This window comes from Procambarus clarkii, unplaced genomic scaffold (genome assembly GCF_040958095.1).
Source record: "Procambarus clarkii isolate CNS0578487 unplaced genomic scaffold, FALCON_Pclarkii_2.0 HiC_scaffold_97, whole genome shotgun sequence".
Lineage (NCBI taxonomy): Eukaryota > Metazoa > Arthropoda > Malacostraca > Decapoda > Cambaridae > Procambarus > Procambarus clarkii.
Genome location: NW_027189130.1, coordinates 3,890,195 through 3,896,280, shown reverse-complemented (window position 1 = coordinate 3,896,280; position 6,086 = coordinate 3,890,195). Strand labels below are relative to the sequence as shown.

Here is a 6,086-nt window from a genome sequence, read left to right as displayed (position 1 = left end):
GAAGTCCCTTCCCTCCAGATGTGTTACTAGGTTTTCTCAGGATCTTCATCTCCTTGCATGGTATACAAGTCAAGGATACTGGCCTGTAGCTCAGTGCCTCTTCCCTGTCGCCTCTTTTTTGTATATTGGGACCACATTCGCCATCTTCCATATTTCTGGTAGGTCTCCAGTGACCTACTATACACTATGGAGAGTGGCAAGCAAAGTGCCTCTGCACACTTTTTCAGTACCCATGGCGAGATACCATCTGGACCAAGAGCCTTTCTAACATCCAGACCCAGCAGGTGTCTCTTGACTTCATCTCTCGTAATTTCGAACTCTTCCAAGGCCCCTGGTTTACCTCCCTTTCTCCTAGCACAGTGACCTCACCTTGTTCTATTGTGAAGACCTCCTGGAACCTCTTGTTGAGTTCTTCACACACCTCTGTCATTCTCTTTATACCTGTCCTCGCCTGTTCTAAGTTTCATTCTCTGTTCTCTCACTCTTGTCTTCCTCCTGATGAGACTAGAATAGCTTTGGTTCGGTCTTGGCTTTGTTTGCTATATCATTTTCATAATTTTTCTCTGCTTCTCTTCTCACCCTGACATACTCATTTCTGGTTCTCTGGTATCTCTCTCTGCTTTCTGGTGTTCTGTTATTCCGAAAGTTCCTTCACACCCATTTGTTCAGTTCCTTAGCTTCCATACACGCCCTATTATACCATGGATTCTTCTTTTGCTTCTCGGATTTTTCCTTTTGGGCCGGGATGTATCTGCTTACTGCCTCCTGACACTTTTGGGTAACATAGTCCATCATATCTTGTACAGACTTAGCTCTGAGGTATGTGTCCCAAGATATTTCCCTTAGGAAAACTCATCTCCTCCTAATTCTCCCTTTAATATGCCAGCCTTTTGTTTCCTAGTTCTTTTTTTTTTTTGGGGGGGGGAGATCTGGATAAATCTGATCTGATCTTTTGGGAAGCAGGATAAAATGTGTGTGTGTGTGTGTGTGTGTGTGTGTGTGTGTGTGTGTGTGTGTGTGTGTGTTTTCGATCCCTTGTAACGATTGGGTGTGTGAAGCTTTGACAATCTAGTAAATCTTTGAGTTCACACTTATCAACATTGTGCGATTAGAATGGGCCGAACAGTCCAATGCATTGCATTTACATGCTTACAATACAATGTATTTACATTGCAGTGTTGCATCCTTAACGGTGCTGTTTTCGACCTCAGTGTAGCATTCTTCCACTACATGCTGCGGCCGGGACTGAAGCAGGTGCTGGGGCTCTTCCTGGATGAGGAAGCGGGGCCAGTGTGGTCGTTGGTGCTGCCCATCCTCACTACCATCTTCAACACATTGTGGGTCTTGCCACTCTTCGTGCTCTCCAGGATCAACACCATATGGTTCCAACACATAGCTGACAGTGCATATCGGGAGCGCCAAGGACGTCCCCACCTGATCAGCAGCATCAGTAAACTTGTAGCCGATTCTCATCTCCATCTTTGTCCAGTTTCTTTTTCTCATACAGGCTAGCTTGATGAAGCTGGTGCCTCTGGTGGGTGTAGATGTGATCCTGAACGGTATTCACCTGTGTATGCTTAATGCACTATGCCTTTGATTACAGATGGTTCAACATGGGTTGGGAAATATACAAGAGATTATGTTTCATCGAGGATAACTGGTCGCACTTCATTGGCTTTGGCCTTCCCCTGGCACTTGTCACAATGTATCAATCTTCAATGAAGATTATTGGATGTCTCTTTGCTTTGTCACTTCCTGTTTTCATCATCAGTGCCAACGAGGCTGATCTAATGTTCAACACCAATGGTTGCCAAATGCATTTGTTTTCTTTGGTGGTTGGTGTGTCCAACCGCATCATCCAGACTCTTGTCACAAGATATCCTCCACCGACCCCCAGCAAGACTCCTCAGTTATCTCCTCATCGCTCTACTTCCTTTCTTCCCAGTAGACGTTTGAAAGATTTTTTTACTCAATGGGAATTGCTTCAGACATTTGAAGCTGTTTTATTGTCTGTGACTAAAGCAAAAGTTGCTTCACCAAAGATGCAACAATATTTCATATTAATATTGCTTGGCCGGCAGTTGTTCTGCTGTATACTAAGAATTATTTTGACCACATGTTGATTGATGATGATTTAGAGATACCATCTCTCTTCCCCAGAAGAGAAGCTACATGTATTAATCCCCATGGAGTTTTTATATCCACATAACTTGGTCAAATAGGTCATCGAAGGGGGTGATGTCTTACGCCCCCTTACTCACTCAACTGGAACTTGTTCCATCAGCTAAGAGTGTTATTTGGCTGCCTCTCTTGCCATCTTGTGCAAGGGACTATAGTTAACAATAGTATCTGAGGAAAATATGCGAGTGTATAGTAATTTTAAGGTTTTATGAGTGGCTTGTGAAGTCTATGAGATATATAGAACAAGAATGTGAATGTACTTAAAATAGTAAAATGGAGCGAGACATTGACAGTATGTGAAGAATTTGTAAGCTGATAAATGACTCGTGAGTAAGTGGATGCAAGGAAGCCAGACAGCTGAATGGACAGCGCTTCGGATTCGCAGTCCTGAGGTTCCGGGTTCGATCCCCCGGTGGAAGCGGAAACAAATGGGCTGAGTTTCTTTCACCCTGATGCATCTGTTCACCTAGCAGTAAATAGGTACCTGGGAGTTAGACAGCTGCTACGGGCGGCTTCCTGGAGATGTGAAACAAAAAATGAGGCCTTGTCGAGGACGCTAAGCCCCGAAATCATCTCAAGATAAGCCTCAAGATAAGATACATGCCAGTTTATATAATCATAATATTAATTGGAGAGAGGCAAAACATATTGCTAAGTGAAGGAGTTTTGATGAACGCAATTTGATCAAGTCAGCCCAAATTAACCAATGTCACAATATTTTTAATGTTAACATTGACCTGCACAAACTAGACCATTATTTATATATTGTAGTTACAAATTGTAACTACCTACTTAGTGAGGAAGGCAGGCTCGTGATTCGTCTATCTTCACCTGACCACAGTACAGTGAGGTAACGACATAGGGGGGGGGGATCAGTTATATATAACCTCTAAGCTCTTCACTCTTAGAATGTCAGCCCCACTCCCATCCTGGCGTTTTATACCGGGAAGAGACGGAAGGCCTTCGTCAGTGATGTGAATTGGCGATCGGAGCACTATACAGATAGAAAGCTTTCTTCCATCGGCACCGACCCGATGAAGGGGACTTTCTTCACTCCTGGTGCCAGTTAAACATCACCATGTTCCACCCAATCAAAGATCGGTTCCGAGCAACCTACACCAAGGCCGAGATTCCGGCCCTCTTGACGGCGAACTCATAGGCCAAGTATTATTTTCCGGGAATTGTCTTCCCTGGGGTCTGAGCCTAACCTAACTTCCACTATTTTAGGAACTCCTTGACCTTAGCTATTACCCCTCACAGAGCAGCCACGAGACCCCCCATAACAGTAAGTAATTATCAAAAGAAGGCACCAAACCGGGAAGGCTATGTAGCACCATCAAATACGCAAAATAATCAGAGGGCGCTAAATATCACCAAGGATGCCAATGCGAGAACAAAAACGCATAAGGCGAACGATATCAAAAGTATCCGAGTCACCAAGAATTCTATCGAGGGACAGGTGACCGCGAGGGGCGGTCGGAAAGCAAGACATGCTCGTCCTGGAAGTCAGGACATTCAAGAAGGACATGCACGACCGTAAGAGGGACAATGCATCTAGGACAATAAGGAGCAGGGCGGCGCTCTATCAAGTGACCATGGGTTAAGCGAGTATGGCCAATACGCAACCTCGCCAGAGCTGTTTCCCACCGCCGGTTACGGTGGAAGGAGGACGGCCACGAGGAAACACAACATTTAAGAGTACGTAGCTTGTTACCAGTAACAGACAACCAAGAAGCCTGCCAACGGGTAAGGACTGAGGAATGGATAACCGGGTAAAAGTCTGAATACGGAATGCCTTTACGAGAGATGGGACAAGAGCGGACAGCTTCCTTGGCGGCAGCATCCGCACGCTCATTTAAAGAGACACCAATATGGCTGGGAACCCAACAAAACTCAACCGACTTAAATTTACTGTGAACAAGAAACAGCCAATGCTGGATCTCGACAACTACTGGATGAACCGGATTAAAGGACCCGAGAGCCATGAGGGCACTACGAGAGTCAACAACAACTACAAAGGAAGACTGACAACGAGAAAGTAGGAGACGAAGAGCATAGAGAATAGCATAAAGTTCCGCTGTAAAGATGCTAGTCTCCGGAGGCAAGCGATACATATAAGTGCGATCAGGAAAAACAACAGAGTAGCCAACACTGTCTGCTGACTTAGACCCATCGGTGAAGACAGAAACGGAGCGGGAGTGAGAAGAAAAGTGCTCAAGGAAAAGGCGTTTTAGAACCGTAGGAGGGGTAAAAGCTTTAGTGATACGGGTCAAGGATGTACAAAACCGCGGAAGAGGGACCCTCCACGGGGGCAAAGAAGGAACAACACGAGGAGAAACATCAGAAATACGAACGGAATGAGAATCCTGTAGGCGAGATAACCGGACAGAAAGAGGGAGGTGGTGAAGAGGAACAGGAACCGCAGGAGGGGTAAAAGTTAAAGCACGACAGAGGCGAGAGGAAGGATGTTGCAAGGACCGTGCAAGATAGCGAAGACAGTAGCGATCACGGCGGTCCTGGAAAGAGAGGAAGCCAGTGTCAACATACAAGCTAAGGACTGGAGTCGAACGAAAGGCACCAGAACTGAGGCGCAACCCAGTATGGTGCAAAGCATCAAGACGGTGAAGAGTAGAAGGAGAAGCAGACGAGTAAGCAGGGCAACCATAATCGAGCTTAGACAGGACGAGAGAGGAATGTAAAGCAAGGAGAGTGCGCCTATCTGCCCCCCAAGAAGTATGGGACAAGACCCGAAGGAGGGTAAGGGCCTTAGAGCACTCAACACGGAAGTAAGAGATATGGGGAGACCAAGACAAACGAGTGTCAAGGAATAACCCCAAAAGCTTCGCGGAATCTTTGTATTCAAGGGGATGACCATAAAGTGACAGAGGGACGAAGAACAACCCGTTTCCGCGTAAAAGTCATGGCACAAGTCATAGAAGTAGAGAACTTGAAGCCATGATCTGTGGCCCAAGACGACACGGCATCAATTGCAAGTTGAAGCCGGCGTTGCAGGAGAGGCGAATCTTCACCCTGACAACAAAGGGTAAGATCATCGACATAGAGAGCGGAGAAGACACCAGATGGAAGAGAGGAAAGAAGACCATTGAGGGCAACCAGAAAAAGAGTAGTGATCAGAACACTACCCTGGGGCACACCTTCGTATTGCTGAAAAGAGGGAGAGAGAGCGGTACCAAGGCGCACCCGAAAGGAACGATGAGAGAGGAAGCTGCGGAGAAAGAGAGGGAGATGACCACGAAGGCCAACAGAATGAAGTTGAGATAGGATATGATATCGCCAAGTGGTGTCGTAAGCCTTTTCCAGGTCAAAAAGGACGGCAACAACGGAGGTCTTCGCAGCAAAAGCAGTACGAATATAGACCTCCAAGTTCACCAGGACATCTGTCGTGCTGCGGCACTTGCGGAAACCAAATTGAGAAGGGGAGAGGAGGAGATGGTGTTCCAGGAACCACATCAGACGAACGTTAACCAGACGTTCAAAGAGTTTGCAGGCACAACTTGTGAAAGCAATAGGGCGAAAGTCCTTAGGGGAACCCAGGGATACCCAGAGACCCCGGTTTGCGAACAGGGAGGACAACGGCATCGAGCCAGTCCTCAGGGACTGACGACGACTCCCAGATCCGATTATACAGACTCAGTAAATACTGAGACGTGCTCAGAGGGAGATGGCGAAGCATCTCATAATGAATACCATCGGAGCCCGCCGCCGTAGAACCGCAGAGGGCCAGGGCAGAACGAAGTTCAGAGAGAGAGAAGGGATCATTATAGGGAAGCTGAAGATGAGTGCAGAAATCTAAAGGACGAGACTCAAGGACAGGTTTACGAAGAAGGAAAGATTGGGGAAGATGAAGACCAGAGCTAACAGAAGAAAAGTGGGAACCCAGTTCG

At 46.6% G+C, this 6,086-nt stretch overlaps 1 pseudogene; it reads left to right on the top strand.

Annotated features, from left to right (window-relative positions):
• The first annotated feature begins 1,113 nt into the window (after positions 1–1,113).
• LOC138360136 (etoposide-induced protein 2.4 homolog) lies at positions 1,114–2,123 on the top strand (annotated as a pseudogene).
• The last annotated feature ends 3,963 nt before the right edge of the window (positions 2,124–6,086 follow it).